This window comes from Chroicocephalus ridibundus, chromosome Z, assembly GCF_963924245.1.
Source record: "Chroicocephalus ridibundus chromosome Z, bChrRid1.1, whole genome shotgun sequence".
NCBI classification, from domain to species: Eukaryota; Metazoa; Chordata; class Aves; order Charadriiformes; family Laridae; genus Chroicocephalus; species Chroicocephalus ridibundus.
The window spans coordinates 19,283,993-19,302,080 of NC_086316.1; positions in this window are offsets into that span (position 1 = coordinate 19,283,993).

Genomic DNA, 18,088 nt, shown 5'->3' on the forward strand with positions numbered 1-18,088 from the left:
TTTTTTTTTTTATTTAAACTGTCAATATAAGATAGATTTGTATACAACACCTTTCACTATTGAAGGCAATGGATTTTCTGCCAGCAGAAAATATGGCCCACTACACAAGCAGCATGGGTGGGCTTACACAGTTGTTTCTGGGTAGATTCAGCACACAACAACTTGAAATAGCAGACTGTCCAAATGTAAACCCAACAGCCACCCCTTATTTGAGGGTGTTTCTTCTACAGAGAGTTTGAAAAATAGTCCTGCTGGGAATGCTATGAATCCAAGACAAAGCAGAAAAGCTCTGCGTTATCCTCCCCTGCTCCTCAGGATATCTTGTAAATCTTCCTTGTTTCCTCTTGTGTACTGCAGTCAGAGCAAGGACTACAGCCTCTGTGCTTGTGTGGTGCTGCTTTTAGTCCTCGTCTAGCAGACTCTTAAGCTCTGGGGTGGGAAAGGTGGAAAGATGGCAGAACTGCATAGATTTGTATACGTAAATTGTAATTTCCACCTGGATGTTTGTAATTTCTACCATTTTTCTGCATCGCAAGACAATGTTTTCTTGTCTATTGTGAATAAAAAATCTGATATATACTTATTTATATTTTTTATTTATATAAATACTGCAGTAACTAAATATTCCTGTCCTTTATCTTTTACGTTTTATTTCTTTTACTTTGAGTGTGTAATCCTGTTTGTGAATACATAAAGCTGAACGAGTGTCACCGAACCTGTCATGGTAATATAGACTACAAAACTGGAGAGTCATTTGTCAAAAATCTTCCACCTCAGTAGCATGTAGTTTTCTTTTCATGTGTCAAATATTGGTGTTGATTTGCCCCGAAATGTCTTGATGCTAGTGCTTATGCTACTGTGAATAAAGGATTTGAAAATTTTTTACCCTCGAGGGCCTGCGTTATTAGCTTGCACATGCAACCAAGAATTTGTTGCATCTCCATAGTAACATCCTTGGATACATAGTTTTTAATAAAACCATATACATTGTATGGGTGGACTGGCAGAATTTATACAGAAAAATATTAGTCAAATTGTAAAGAAAAAGAAAAATGCCTTTTTCTTCTTCTTTTTTTTTTTTTTTTTTTTTTAATGAATACGGCAGAAGAGAGAGGGAAATTGTGGTAGTTCAGTTAAAGGTGGGAAGGGTATGATAACTTCACTCATCCTTATATTATGAAGCAACAGTTACAGAAATCAGTCAAGGAAACAAACTAAGCAAATGCAGGACTGGAGAAAGCCCCCTCAGCTGCTAATCTCTTTCAAGTGTTGCAAGCATTTCAGACAAACAAGCACTGGAAGAAAAGCTGGGGGCGGTAGGGAAGGAGAGAAGACTCTGATAACCCCTTCATCTTCAACACGGTTCCTTGTGCAAAGTTTAAAAAACAAATGCGTTTGCAAAAAAAAAAAAAAACTTGGAAACTTTCAAAACACATTTCCATGGTGTGGATTAACTTTTCAGAAACCTCACATAGAAGTAGTTGCTCTGTTTCCACAGTTTAGGAATACATTTCCACTAGAGTACAAATTCTACCACAATTTGGCAAAGTCATAAAAAAGTGTCAAGTTCTGGTCCATCTTTTGCAGATGCATGATCTAAACATGACTTCAGGCAGGAGTAAGAGTCAATACACATCCTGCATAAGGGGGCAAAGAAATATGCCTTTTTTTAGAGGATTGTTTAGGATATTTTGAAATATTTGCTTTACTCTTTTTTTTCCTTTCTTTTCAACTGAAGGACATAATTGTTTTTTAAAGCAGACTACAGGAGACCTAGTAAAACTTTATTTAGCCATTCAGAAGTGAAAAGGAGGTAGGATCTCTGCCACTAGTAGCAAATACAAAAGTAAAGAAAATACTTCATTTTAATTAGTAATGTTGGATTCATAACCCTGCAGTTGTTCCAAGATGATTAATTCTGGGTCAGCTTTAAGCCTTCTAGAATCAACAGTTCACTGCACCATAAAATAAGCCACTTAGAAGACAGATTCTCAATGTATTATCAGTTTAACAGACCATAATATAAGAACAACTTCCTCTCCAAAATTATTACTTTGTAATTATTCAGATAACATTGAATATAGCTGAAAATGAATTTTACCACCATTAAGTGAATATTCCCATGGAGTCTTTTTTAATTAATTTACAATTCTTTCTGCTGATCCCTGACTCTGCATTGTCAATTAGTACATACATTATAGAGGCACAAACCAGTTAGGATTAAACTTTGGCAACACTGAATGAATAATAAATGCTGCTTTGCATGAATAGCCTGACCAAAAATGCTAATAAAAATAATGTTATTTTGCATCATTTTTATTCCTACACATCAATCAAAAGGAACCCACAATCATATAGCCTACAAAACTATAGGAAGTATCAGAATTAGTTGGTGATTTTCTAATCGTTGTACAAGACTACTCTGTAGGTACGGTGTTTTTTTAAGTCTGTTTTTGTCAAGAAAGCAATTGAGAATTGAGCGGTATTGTTTGTTCTTAGTTTTTCTGTGTTTTGATACTTCACAAAGTATACTGTTATAGAATTAGAGGAAACTTAGTATCCCTATGGCAATTTTACTCCCGACTAAAAAATGCAAAAGAGTCTGAATGATGAGATGCCTACTTGCCAATGCACAAGACAGAAGTAACTCATCCTGGGAGCTTCTCTTATGAAATAGTGAGTGAGATCCTTTAGCATGCAACAATATCTCTTTCTTAGCGACTACTAAGGATTATCTTTCATTTCACGTCACATTAATCACCATAAACTCGGTTGCAACAGAAAAAAAAGTGCCATTCCCTGCTTTCCCCCCATTTTTAAATTACCCAGGAGTAAATAAACAAATGACATACTGAGTTACTGAGTGCACAAGTGTTAACTACTGAAGGTCGTGGATTTTGGCATGTGCCAATACCTCATCATTTATGGTACTGGTACTAGCACAACATTGTACTAATTTCAGTATTCAACTTTTACTACAAAATTGAGAATGTCAATGCAATAGATAAAAAAATCAAGCTGAATACAGTTTATGTGCCTTTTAGCTATTTTTTATTTTCCAAGATACCTTATTTGCATCTGCTAACCTTGTAGAAAGAGGACTAGTTCCAAGCATTATTGATGGAGCCTGTCAAAACCTAGAATTTTTGTCAGAATCAGAAAAAGTATATAAAACCCTGTTCCTCAATCTGCTTTCACATTAGTTTAGCAACATTTTCTACTTCTGCTTTCAGTGGTATATCAGGCCAATTAGTCCTAATGTGGAGTTAAACACTTTGAATGAGGATATCTTTCCACACCTATCCTTGCATATGCCTCTTCTGATATACCCGCGGACCATCTGAATTTCATCAGATGTAATGCATTTACAGCTCTGCCTCTCTCAATGTTAAGTTGTTCATTAGAAAATAATCTTCAAAAACAACAAAGTATCACCAGTTTCTCCCAGCCCGAAGGCTAATAGGTCATGCTGAGTGATATGGGAAGATTCTGACTTCTTTATTATAAAACAATAAGGAGAAGCAGGCTGAGAAATACTTTTCTTTAGCTTGGTATTGTAAATTCTGCCACTCAAGGTTTTCTCAGGATAATCCATACATACACAAATATATTGTATTAATTATGTATATTTAAATTTTTCATTTCATTATTAGCATGTGCACACAATACACTCATGCTTCCTTTTGTTTTTGTAGTAAGACACGTAGAACTTAGTAGCTGTAATAATGTCCTATTAAGTCCATTGAAAAAAGTTTGTAGTTATGTAAAAATGTAATGAATTTATTCAAATATACAGCATTGTTCCCCTAACTTCATCATGACTTTAAGATAAGACAGTCACTGAAAATTATAATGAAATATGTCTGTATGTTTGCATACTGTTTTTTGGTCTGCTGCCTTTCCACTTGTATGATGTTTAGCTATTTAAATGTGTATTGGGTAACTTATTCTTTCTCAAAAAAGATAAAAACTTTTCCTAACATAAGAGCCTCAGAAATGTTCTTCATCACCTCCAAAGCCTTTCTTGTTCTTCCCTGACATGTTAGACAAGCCCAAGTACATCTCTGATGAATTTGTTTGGTCAGTGCCACTGGCTTTTAAAATGAATTTGGCCTGATGCTTAAAGAGACATCTTGAAATGGTTTTATTCTGTTTACAGGAATGCAAACAAAACAACTAAAAAAATTATAAACAGATGCTTGGAGTTTAAGAAGAGGTTCATTTTGCGTAAACTCCTGTGATCTAACATAGGGAAGGAGCACTTCCAGCCTTTTTAAAGATAAAATCATGACATTTCTCTAACTCTTTGCAATTAGGACAGTAGGGGCCTTGCCTGCCATTCAGTAGATGGCATGTCTGTCACTCTCCATATTGTGCTTATATATACCTTATTTGTCAGACTAAGCCAGCTGATGTAACTGACAGGCTATAAAACACAACGCTGTATAACACAACAATGTAGAGAACTGGTATGAGCCCAAACTTGTCCTTGTTTTTTGGTAAAAAAAAAAAAAAAAAAAAAAAAAAGACAAAAAAAAGAACATTCTGATCTTTTTTACTGTCTAGTATGAATAGCAAGTGATTTGACAAGGGCTGGTGGTCACTTAGACAAATATAAAGCAAGAGGGTTTTTTGCCCCACGGTTCAGCATGTTTCTTTTGCACTGTCACAATGCAACTATTGAGAAGGATGTACAAACAACATGAACAGGAGATATGCATAAGCTACAGATGCATAAAAAGTTGCAGCATATATGCATAATTCTGTGTATATACAGTTTTTCTATTCTGCCCTATTTTTAACAACACACTTCTAATATTCCCAACCCTGCTCTATCTGCCTTTTCGGAGTCTTTGAGGACTGTCAAATGTTACAGATTTCAAAAAGGCCTGGACAAATCAACTTTTTGACCTTTTCTGTACAGAACTGTCACCCGATCTTTCTATTCTTCCTATCTACTCTGATTTGTAATAACTGAAGGCCACTTCACTTCTGAATTTTCAAGGAATGAAATGACCACCTATAAAACTGTTTTTCCACCTCTTAGATGATGGTCAAATAAAAAAATACAATTAATGTTTTTCTTGTTTTTCTTATCTGTGTAGATAACGTTATATTTGCGTTCTATGAGAAAAAGCCTTAACCTGAATTAGTGGTCATATTGTCAAGAAGAAAAAAAAATACTTTTCCTGCATTACAATAAATAAGGAGGTGAATTCTGTGTGGTATGTGTATGCAGTATTCTATGGGTAAATACCCACATAAGTATACTAAAACTGACAATTTTATTCAGGCTTGTATTAGTGTAGCTGACAATAGAATTTGGCCCACAGCAGCAAAGAAAAGTTGAGAATGGTATTTGTGTGTGACCATTTAATTTTGGCTTTGAGTATTTATTATTTTATTGCTGTGCTTTACACCCAAAAGAGGCCGTTAGAAAAGAAATCTACATACATTGAACACACAATTTCACACCAGGCATATTCTGTAAATATTTATGAAAATGCAGAATAAAGCTGGATATTTTTCTCTTGAATTGGCCCCAAGGTTTTTTTTTCACCAGAACCCTGGTCACTTGCAAACTGTTCATAGCAGCTGCATTAGGAATAAAGCCAAATATATGACTGACTGTGGTTTGTAACGGGTGCACACAGAAAAACACTTGGCCTTACAATTTCATTCAGCTTAGGATTTGATTCCACATCAGTGACCACTAGCTGCGCACACTGCTTCGTTCAAACTGAGCCATGTAAAGTAAATATAACAGTGCCTCATATCTATTCTGGTACCAAGGTATAATAGCCTGATCTGTGAGCAAAAGGAAGACAGTAATATATGATCTTTCATTTTCATACCAAAAATCTTCTTAGCCAAGCATTCTGTCCCTGACAGTCACTTATGCCTCAGGACAGAATATAAAAATTGGGAGTATATAGTGTGATATTTCTCCCATCATATGCTTTTAGTAACCAACAATCTCAGGACTTCCTGGACCATTCATATATCCATCTCATCATGCTGAGACCCTTCAGATATTCCCCCCTGGAAATTTATATGTTCCTGCTTGCCTGTTTGCTACAAGCCAAACTGCTCTATTTCTCTCCTATCCTCACATTTCTAGTAGAATTTATCCTTCTGGTTGTCCCTTTGATGACTATGATTATGCAGCTACTGGCAGCACTGCTTCTGGAGACATAATCTTGTCTATGTTTATTTTTGAGTTAGAGTGGATAGTAGCATGCAGCCAGGAATATGCATCCTTGGAGGTGATCACTGTGGATAGAAGATAAGATTTCATTTCTTCTATATTGTGAAGGCAAATCATGGCCCATGATGTAAGATGCAACATAAATTCATAGTTTTTACATGCTGGAACAACTTATTTAGATCCAAACAGGGATCCAAAGGGTCTGCTTCGTAAGTATCAGGTTTAACTAATGACCCGAGAATTTTACAGCTACCCATCAATTCCAAAAGCCTCAGACAGTGTTTTGTACTTCTTTCCATGTTGGGAAACCAGAAAGTCTAGCTTTTCCAAATAAATTTTGCAGTAAGTGGGAGGCTGGGTCAAAGGAAAGCAAGGTCATCCTGCAGCCTCCTCCAGTCTTAATTTACTTTGTCATTGACAAATAATTAAGTCAGCGGTTCCTTCTTCATGAGATAGAAAATTCTAGCTCCTAGAAAGAGAACAACAGTCCAAAGTATGTGGAAGGAAAAAAACAACAAAACGGATTCCAGAAAAATGTGACAGGATACAAGAGATTCTTTGCAGTGGTCAAAGACCACAGTAATAAGTTGATTTACTCTGAATCTTTGCAGTTGGAATCAACAGAATCTTGTCCAGACGTGCCTGTGTACATGTACCTGCAGTTCATGAAAATGAATTTTTTTCTGCTGTTTGGGAAAGAAGACATCCTTGAAATTGGCTGTCCTGTTCTTCACACACATGAATGGGACTTTGCAGAGTTATATAAAACACTGACATGACCAATGAATTCTTCGTGTTCGCTAGCTGATGCTCTGTACGGGATCAATATAGCCCAGTTATGATTTGAGCAGTGGAGCACACTCTTAAAGACCTTACTTTCTATGCACCTTTGTGGAATAATTACTAAATTGGCCAAGAATACAAAAATACAGCATTGTTCACACATTAAGGAAAGTCATAAAATCGAGAGGCTTCTGAGTAGAATACAGCCGCAGCTAGCACACGAAGAATGCAGCATCTGTGATTCCCTGTACAAGGTTGTTTGCGAAACTACACGAGGGATGGAACGGAACACGCTTGTTCCGTGGCCTTCCCTTGTGACGAATAGCAGATATGGGGACAAGATGGTACTACGGAACTGATAAGCGGCCTACACGCTACCCGAGCCAACATTTCGTCAAATGTTGATGAAATGCTGTCCTTTTGTGCGAACTTTGCTCACCACAATGTACCAAAACACACCTCCATCCCGGAGGCTATCCGCCCCCGAGGTGTGAACACTCCTCCTTGAATACATTAATCATAATAAAAGTATGTATGACTAAAGTCACTCAAACTCCACTTTGAAGATAAAAAAATAATATAAAAATAGCCCAAGAGAGAGGGGATGTCAGGGAAGACACCATCGCGAAGAATTCCACCGCTGATTTCCGGGATCAGTCGACGGGCTGAGCCTCTCTTCCCCCCCATAGGGACGCCTTTGGGTAAGACTTCGATTACACCGAGCGCTTTCTCGGGGACTTAGAAATTTCTCTAGAGAATCTCTACCCTACATTTATAGCCAGGCTGTATCGTTTATAATTTTGTCGCGCGTTTGTATACTTAGCAATATCTTTATTTGCACGTGCTTTGCAGACAGTGTATTTATCACCGGCAATCCAAAAGAACCTGTATATCTGTTGTTTAAATAAACTGCACTGTTTAAGTAGCTAGCCGTTTCGCTTTCTCACTGAACGCGACCAAAACTTGAGAGAGGCCGTGCTAGTTCAGGAGTACGACTAGACTGAAGGTGCAGTCCACTATTAGTGTATCCAAATCGTAATAGTTTAATACACATTAAACGCGATTGGACTGATAGTGCTGAATTGGGCATCACTCAGAATTTAAACCTAGCCGCACCTAGCCTCCCACCTCGGTGAGGAGTGTTAGAACGCAAGGGGGTTTATCTTCTGCCAAAACCGCTTGGCCCCGTTTCACGCAACAACCTTACATTGTAAGTCTTCATGGCCCTTTGAAAACAAAGAACTGCCAAAGAATCTATTTCATTCTTTCCTTTATTCCTTACCTACGCTTTCTTTCTCTGTTTTTGCAGTCTTTTCAAACCATTTATTTCCAGTGGCATTCAAGATTATTTCTATCAAATATTTTAACATTCCTGCTTAGTACATCAGAATCTAGATGAAAAGAATGTAGATGGCTAAACACTGAAGCTCGCAGAAATTACAACATTATCTTCTCACAAACTAACTACATTAGTTCACCAAAAGCCGTGTTAAAAACAGGAGAGTGCTTGTATGGTATTAGCCCTCTTTTCATTAAAGCAACAGTGTCAAATTTACAAATGACAAATTAATAATTCTTACTCACTTGGAACCAGATGCTACCACACAATTTCACAAGGTGAAGTGATGAAGTGAAGTAGTGGGATTGTCCCTGGTGTAAGAGAGTGCTGGGGCTGTTAACAGTGGACCAGAGCCTCTTGTGTGATACTATTTCATACTACTCTTTTAATTGCTGGCAAATAATCCTTTTTATTTCATGGAACATAAAAAAATTAAAATTGTTCAAGAGTGGTTTTCCTAAACCAATACAAAAAGAGAAAACCCAAGTAAATGGGTAAACGATTATTGCATCTGAGTACACAGCTACACAGTGCCTTGGACCTCATTTGGTTGCAAGTATTAGAAGAGCTTCCATGCATTTAATTGAACATGAGACCATGACATTTACTGTACAGCATTCAATGTAGGTCCTGGACACATTAGGTACCCACCCAATTTTGGTTCCTAATGGTAGCATTTATTTCCTTTGTTTCTGTTTGTTCAGTTGGTTTTTGTTGTGTACTTTAAAAATACAGGCTTCATCCTTATGAATATATTGCAAGGCATTCCCTTAACAAAGAGGTTTGATTTGGGAACAAAAATTTATTCTAACATAGTGGAGGGTAGTGGTGAAAGTGACATTTTATATATACTAGAAAATGTAAAAGACTCCATTGCAATTTCTGTACAGGTACAGGACTGTGTTGCAGTCTATCAGCAAATCCACCAAGTCTTGAGAAACGACAGGCATTCTTAATTCTTTACTCTTTTGTTCAATCAGATAATTTGTCCTGCAAACCTGCCAGCGTTGCAGACCATATTACACTCTCCTATTTCATTGTGCTCCTTCTCTTTAAGACCTGTGATTTCCTTTGAGGAAAAGACAGTGTTTGATATGGTTTACGTTTTATGGAAAAGTATTGCAAATCCTTCTTGGTCATGAGCATGGCAGTATTATCACAATAAACATGGTAATCATTAAGAACTGTGCACAAAAACAGAAAATGAATTATAAATCAAACCAATTTCCATTAGTTAACATTTAATAATGTTGTTTATTTAGATTTAAGGTGTTTTCTCTTGCACCTTAGTGTACAAGGCTATGCAGTGATTATACTGGTTCCTCTTTGACCAGCGCAATAATCTGCTTGTTCAGACAGTAGATATGCATATGCTCTAAAACCCATTCCTTTAAATTGCATCACCAGGTCCTAGATGTGCATGAAAACTCACACAACAGCGGAATAGTATAGATATAGCTCTTTTTAACCTAAATTCTCCCTGGTGAAAGGGTGGATAAATAATATCAACCAAGCAGATTCAGTGACAATTAAGTTATAAAACAGAAGTAGAAGATAAAAATAAGTACAAGTAAAAGTAGAAGTAGAACATAAAAATAAGTGCTAAGTAAATTGTTGTTCATTATTTTGATCACTCTACAGGAATCGTTGTTTGTGACTCCAAGCTTCGTGCAGAGCAATTAACGTATCAGTTTTAGAGTGGAATGTCCCACTGAAGAAAAATCCCTTCTGTAATTAAGGCCAGACCTGCAATAGGAATATTACGTGTGTAGAAACAATAAATTTAGCAAGGTAGCAAAACTTTAATGCTGCCTAGTACCCTAGTAAATTAATGAGCAAAAGCTGTTTTCAGCTATTTGAAGGAACACTTCACACCACTGTATGTCAAGATGGGTTTAACATTTCAGTTCTGAAAGTTATTCCAGTTTTTGAATGCCAGGACTTTAAGGCAGTTCCTATTAGGGATTCTGCAACAATGTAATTGCCTCTTTCTTTATTTTGTCTTCTTTGTTTGAAATGCTCTCAAATGAGCATTTTGCTCAAAAGAGCAAAATGAAGCAAAGACATAGGATATGAATGAGATCTTTTGTGGGATACAAATATCTTCGGCACATGCAGGGAGAAAACCTCTAGCAGAGCCTTGTGAGAATGAAGGATACAAACATGCTGACCTCCTCATGCAATAGAAATTGCATGATTAGAGTCCTTGTGAAATGCAGATTCTTAGCCAGTTATTCATGACTAAAATCTTCGTATTGCCTCCCTTTATTGCAATTGTTACTGCACAACTTTTAATTAGGGCACTGGCCCTAATTACCAGCAAAAGAGTCTGAGCGAAATGGTCTGTTTTTATACCACAGCTGATGCTGTTGTACTTGTGGGGGGAGGATTAGTGCTGCTGTGGGTCAGCTGCCAGCTTCCTGTTATTGCTGCTTAGACTAGTGGTGCAATCGTTCAGAGATTATAATAAATGTCAGTGTAGACCCAGCTGATGAACCTCGTAGATCAAGAGGATCCTCTTGTCAAACAACTCATTGAAGGATGTGTAGCTCCTGTCTCGATTTAACCACAGCCAGCAGTTAGGACTACGCAGCCGCTCACTCACCCCTCCTTTGCCCCCCCACAAAGAAGGGTAGGGAGAAGAGGGAGAAAAGGAGGGGAAAGGAAAAAAAAACCTCATGGGTTGAAACAAAGTGTTTAATAGAAAACTATTAGAAAAGGGAAATAATAATAATAATAACAGTAATAGTGACACAAGTCACTCTCACCACCTGAACTGGCACCATCCCAAGCAGTGATTGCGAATACCCACCCCACAGATATCCCCATTTATACACTGAGCGTGATGTCTGTGGTATGGAATATTCCATTGTCCATTCCATCGTTCTGTCTAGGCTTCTTCTCAGCGTCTATGGGAAGATGAAAAAAGTCCTTGAAAACTATAAACATCGCCTGGCAACAACTAAAATAATATGCATTATTGACCTTCCTTTCATACCAAATCTGAACCACAACAACCACAAGAAAGAAATTAATTCTGTCCCAGCTGAAACCAGGACACTTCCTTTCTCTTTGTAATGTGGCAGCAGAATTTCCCTCTGCTGCTTCCTGTAAATCAATGTTCTCGGCAATGACATGGACTTAGCATTAATATAGTTCAACATGGAGTAGATAAGCATTACTGAGTATACCACAGTCCATTGGAGATAACATGGCCAAAGCTGGGCATATGTTTGAAAAAATGATTTAAGTACTCTACACAGCTTTGTAACTCAAAGCAAAGCACTACCAATAGCCACTGCACACACTTTTCCTTTCTAAGTGGTCAGTACAGATGTTCTCTTGTCACCTATTCTTTGTGTTTACATTTCTTTGTGGATATTCCACCAAAAAAGATGCTTTACGATGTTCTTGTTTTCTTGCAAATTTCAACAGACATTGTAATCCTTACCCTAATGATACAGAAGTTATTAGCAAATGTCCCACTGTCTTTTTCCTGAGAGCCCATAAGAGTAGCTTTATATTTGCTAGGAATCAACATAAATCACAGGTAAATCTATTTTTATAAAAAGCAGTTTCGTTCCATCTTGTATTTATATCCTGATTATATGTCTTCCAGTTTTCTGTCTATTCAAGGTTCTGAATCAAAGAATTAAATTCTTTTAGAACTAAGCAATTTCTTCTACTGCCTTTAAAAAGGGACAGGAAATGTTTCTCTTGAAGCATGTTGCTTCTATTGTCAGCCAGCAATCATCACTGAGACCACTTTAATTAAGAAAATCCAATTGTATGAAACTAATGGATGAGCCAGTATAATTTACAATTCTATCTCATGATCAATTCTTTTAGTAAACTTTAAACACAATTAAAATTAAGTTTTCCAGTGTGTATTGGAAATTATTGTCCAGCATAAACCCTGAATTATAGTTAGAATAAATTAGAATCTGCTTTCCTCATACGTAGTGATCAATGCAAATTTTACCAATGATAGCTACATTTTATAAGTACGGAGTGACAGCAAACTACACTTCATGATTTTCTACCTCTTATTTGGAACAATTAACACAGCATGAAATTCTAATGGCTGACTTTGAAAAATTACTACCAGTTGAAGAGATATGTATTTTTACAGTAATATTCTACTGAGAGGGGAGGAGAAAATAAATATGCTTCGTGTAAGTGTGTCTGTAAGTTCATAATTATGTAGAGTTATTGAATACTAAAAGTGGTAGGAGTCTGTGTTTTGTTGCTGAAGGTTTGAAGTCAAACTGTGATGATGGATGTAGGAGAGGACTGTACTTAGACAACCCCTTTTTCACTATATATGTGTATAATAAATATAACTTCTTACAAACATAACAATTCATGATATTAAATATAAAAAGTCAAACAAGTCAAAGCTATGTTTGCTATGCAGCCTCACTTTTTCGCCCACTCTAATTTTTTCTTTTCTTTTGCACGTATACACTATGAAACTGCGATTAGTTACATCATCATATAGTCTTCTTTTCCTAAGGGACTTCTACATCATTCAGAGTACAGTCTTGATGTGTAAAAGGCCAGCATTTTTGCATTAGGAAATAATATACTTGCTTTGATTTGTTTAAAATTATTTGACTTTGCAGTCTAAAAATATTTTTTACATACTTATTTTGATGTAGGTGAGTCAGAGTATTTTACTAGTAGTTTAGTATTTATTTCTTTGATATGATCAGTGTGGAATTTAAATAAACAGAACTCCCTAATTTTTCAAGAAATTTTCACAGAGGTACAAACCTGACAATATGACTGTTATTCTCCACTTGAAAAAGTGTTTCAAGAAGTCTTCACTGAGTTCTTGAAGGTCAAGAAAGCTCTTGAATCCCCTGTTGATATTGCCGTGTATGTCTTTGGAAATAAACATGCAGCATTCCTACAATTAGTAACCAAACAAAATGCTGTTTAACCACCCAGCCAGTTATTTACAATACAATTATTTACAATTACATCAAGTCCCAAGGACCTAAGTATATGCAATTTCTTTGAATGTTCTCTAACCTTGTCCAGTGAGGGTAAGCCCTCCTCGCTCCAGATTTTCCTTCTCAGCTTAGGAACCCTGGATTCCCAAAGGTTGGTCTTACCAGAAGAGACAAAGTCAAAGAAGATATCAAGAACCTCTTCCATATCCTTTGTCACCATGAAGATATAAAATTGCTATTTTGCCATAGCTGATCTGCTAATCTTTTTAATAGTAGCACCTCTGGAAATTTTTTTGGGTGAAAAAAATAGGAGGGAAGAAGAGTATCAGTTAAAAGAATCATCAACTAAACCCCTTGGAATCAAATGGAGATTTTGCCCCCATTAGTCCAGCAGAGCAATAATTACTATTTTAAATGAAATTGCTTATCAATTTCCACTCTAAATCCTTTCCTAACTATTTCTTCCTGTTATTTGATCTTTGCCTTTCACTGATTTTTAAAGCCTAAATACATTTAGAGTATTTCTGAGAAACAATAAGGTCTTTGAAATATAAAAACCTGACCTATTTTTGAACAGTCCTCTGAAAAGACCTGAGTCTTCCAAGTGGAAATCTGACACAAGAATGGCACTTTTAAAAAAAATCTTATGGTGGAAGTAATTGGGTTTGGTTTGAATGAAATATGACCATTTAAATCAAGTATTAAATCGTGAATCTCTCTCCCCATAGGCTGAGTGCACCAGCAGAAAGTGCTGCAGCATCCCCCCATGTATAAATTATATATGGATTAAGTTTGCTTATTCTAGCAGTATTAGGAAGGAAACTGCCTGCAAAACTAGTTCATGGTTTTGCCAGGAAGCACCAAGAGTGGGGGCTGCTCACTGAGAGGACAGGGAGTTGAGGACCTGAGCAAGGCCAGCAGGACAGACGTGGAGGTTGTGGCCAGATCCAACCAAGAGTTCATATCATAATGCAATACTATTGTCATGAAGCAGCTGTGAGGTCAAGCTGGGAGTCAGCCTATAATGGCAAAGCTATGACCAGATTTGGTGATGGCTGGGCAGGGACATGGTGACAGGGATGGATGAGATGTCAGATTGGTGGGGGTCAGGAGGGGAACCACGGTCAGACACAGCCTGTGACTGTCAAGCAGGGCCATGGAGACAGGGACAGCCAAAGGCCATGCTAGGACATCAACCTGTCGGTCTGGACTGGCTCAGCAGGGCCCATGTCTGAGCAGGGCAGGGCTGTGGGGAGATGGAGACCAGCCCTTCTGTGGTGGCACTGGGGCATGGTCTGACAGAACCAGGAGGGGAGGCTGAGAGGGGGTTCCAGGCTATGGGCAGGGTCAGGGGATGCCAAGGGGAGGCTGTCAGGGCTGGTGAAGCCTGTTGGTGCTCTCTGGGCCCTGACACTTTTTTCCTTTTTTGGCTTTCTGTAAAATTTGTGGTATGTAGTATTGGCCAGCATCTTCGTTAATGATCTAGATGATGGGGCAAAGTGTACCCTAAGCAAGTTCGTAACAATAAGAAATTGGGATGATAGATCTGACTGTCATCCTGCTGTTCAGAAAAACATTGGCAAGCTGGAGAAGGCATCAGACAGAAGTCTGAAGAGGTTCAACGAAGTCCTGTCCCCAGGGAGGAATAGCCCCAAGGACCAGAAACAGGTTTTTACTGAGCTTAGGCACTTCTACTGCTAGGCAATTGCTAAGTGAAACTTTAGTAGGTGGCTACATTTTGGGTAGAATCCTAAAGTATACCTCTGAGACCTCAAGCAATCTCTAAACATTGTTCCTGCTCCAAATCCTTCTAATTTTCAGTCAAAAAAAGGCTACTTTCCCACAGGAAGTGGGTAATGAAACATGCAGTTAGTCAAAGCCTGCCTAGGTGCCTTGTCAAGTTTTATTACTGATTGGTATCAGGGAGTCAATTCAATCAGTTCCACAGCAATAAATTATTATAGAATACAGATTTTTAAAGATGTTTGGGTGCCCAGAGGCATAACGAATACCTTCAAAAGTATTGTCTTTGTCTTACCAACAATACTTCTTTTTGGATCAACTACTGCTGTCATTATACACAGAGCAATGTGAGTGAAATCCCAGTTGCAATGTGTGACATCTGATTGCAATAGTTTGTTTGCTGTAATTAAGAGCAGAACTTGTTATATGGCAAAAAGAATGATAAGATCATAGTGAGATCCATAAATTTTAGTTTATTAGCCATTCTCTGGGAATTGCTGTAGTTTAAATTTTTAATGGAAATACAGTTTCAGTAACTCCTGTGAAGTATGTTCTTTTCCAATTGGCAAAGAAGAAAAATCAGAACCATGAGGTACATTTTGCTTGATTCATGTTCGTAAATAGCTGAGATTCGTTCTTGGCATAAGAAATAATCAGCAAGAATCTACATTTTCATCTGAATTATTCAGATTGTTTCCCTCTTAAAAGAGTATTATTTTTCTTGTTTAGGCCACCACTGCATTTTACAAATCAGGAACAATCAAAACTGATGTTGCAATAAGCAACAACTGAATATACACAGATGATTTTCGTTAAAAAGTTTACCTTAAAATTAACAGATATTTATATTAAGTAAAGACGGTGAATGTATGTGGCCTATTATCGTTGGATGTTTCATTAGGTAATTTCTGAAACCACAGGAAAAATTTACTATGGCCAGGATCGACGGTGGAAGCACGTGTGAACTGCTGGAAGTATGACTTACTGCATTGTGTCCAAAACCAGCAGATGGTAAGCGAGAGGAAGAGGACAGCTATTATTTAGGGCCCAGAAAGGTTTGGCTTCATACTTTGTTTGGGAAGGTCAGGCTATGGTGTAACAAGTAGTAAGGTCAGTCTGTATAAAAGTGAAATTTTTAAGAGATGGTGGCAACATCCAAGCAGATCCAAAATATAGTCAAATAAATGCAATAAAAAGCTGATGCAATCCACACAGCACCACGCATACTGAACTATTCTCTCTGCCCAAAACCAAAAGCCAAACGGACACATGCTATTTGTTGAAAGCTGGGACCTGATTTCCAATGAGACAAGTGTTTTGCACCACCTTATTCAAATGTGCTGTAACCTGTTGAAGAGACTGTCCTAAAGCATAATAGCGGACAACTAAAGCATACAAATTAGTGATGGGTCAATAGCTTTCCTCTCTGTAACCACAATTCCACTCAGACTTTTCCCTGAGTGTTGGGCTGAACTGAAGTACTGCTGCTGGATTCACAATTTAGTCCAGATGGCATTTGTTCTAAAATTCAGAAAGCTGCAAATCTTTCCTCCTTTTACTCATGCTTTTCTACAGACCTCTGCAGAGATTTGCCCCTCACATGGACAGCACCAAAAGCAGGGAAAGAGTGCTGTATGTGATTTAATACTCTGTGTAATTTAAAAGATTTAAACATGAAAAAATTATTTTTTTAAGCATTTAAAACTATAGCACTTCATATGACAGTGTTTTAGTTCCTTTCATTTCTTCTTTCTATATCTACAATTTTTTTAAAGAAAACTTATTCAAATAAAGCATTACTGCCTTTATCAGTTTAGGTTGAACACAACCACTATCTGCTAAGAATTTTCAGCATAAACTTACAGATATCAAGAGTGAATGTTTTCATTTTTACATAATATAAAAATAAAATTATAGGTATTTATATGTAGATAAGCATATAAAAATGTACAATTTCAGTATAGTTTATGGCCTGATTTATGGCCTTGACCACCATAGTTTCTGAATCACTGGAAAAGAAGATTGTGAAAACTGATCTATCGAATCCTTGGAAAAAATTATCAGCAATAAGGTAAGGGGGAATAAATAGATGCTGGAAAGAAATTCCTTAAAACAAGTGTTCAAATTGTGTTCTGCTGTCCAGCTCAAAAAACCAAAGCCAAACTACAACAGATAGAAATACCTCATGAAAGAATAAGTACAAAACCTCAACAGAAAACAACCCTTATCTGAGTACCTTCATTGGTTAAGATTCAAAATCTTTCAGGAATGATTGCTTCCATTTTTGTTTACTAAGGGAATTGTGTGCTAAAGTAATCAGAAATGATGTGGCAGTCTATTTCTAAGTAGTGCTGATGATTACATTTTTGTGCGATAAGAGCTGTGGAATGCGTTTGTAACAGAAGGTGAGCTTAACAAAGGCCTATTCTGCTAATGTCATTTTGCATACTCCCACCATAAATAAAAACACTAGAAAACAAGCCAAGAGGAAGAAGAGAGAGTTCAGAAAGGATGAGTCAGGTTATGCTAATGCTGGTGTTAATCAGAGATGTCAAAGGATTAGGTATAGGTATTTTTGATACTCACCATGTCAGAAAGAAAAGACATTGCAGTTGTACGGAAAGCCTAGCTAGCACTACAAAAATCTGTCAGTTTGTAGATTTCAGTGATACCATCTGTGTGTGTGTGTGTTTGACACACAGTTTGACAAGGGTTTCCTTTCTAAGGAAACTCTGTTTAAAAAGAAAAACATTATAGACATGCCCCTCTGGGTAAGTACAGTGATTCAGATGGCCAGTGGCAGTGGGAGGTGCAAGACCTCTCAACCCAGGCCATTTTCCATGGCCCATGGTACTTGCCTCTGCCAATGTCTACAGCTATTGCATTATGGATGTTGGAAGGTACATCCCTGCCTATCTCTTATAGCTTATTTGCCATGAGCTTATCTAACGCCTGATTAAATCCAGTGATACTTCCTCTACAACTTTATTTAGGAATAAACTCCGGAAGTTAGTTAGGTGCTGTTAGAAAGGTACTTTCTGTTAACTGTTTTAAACT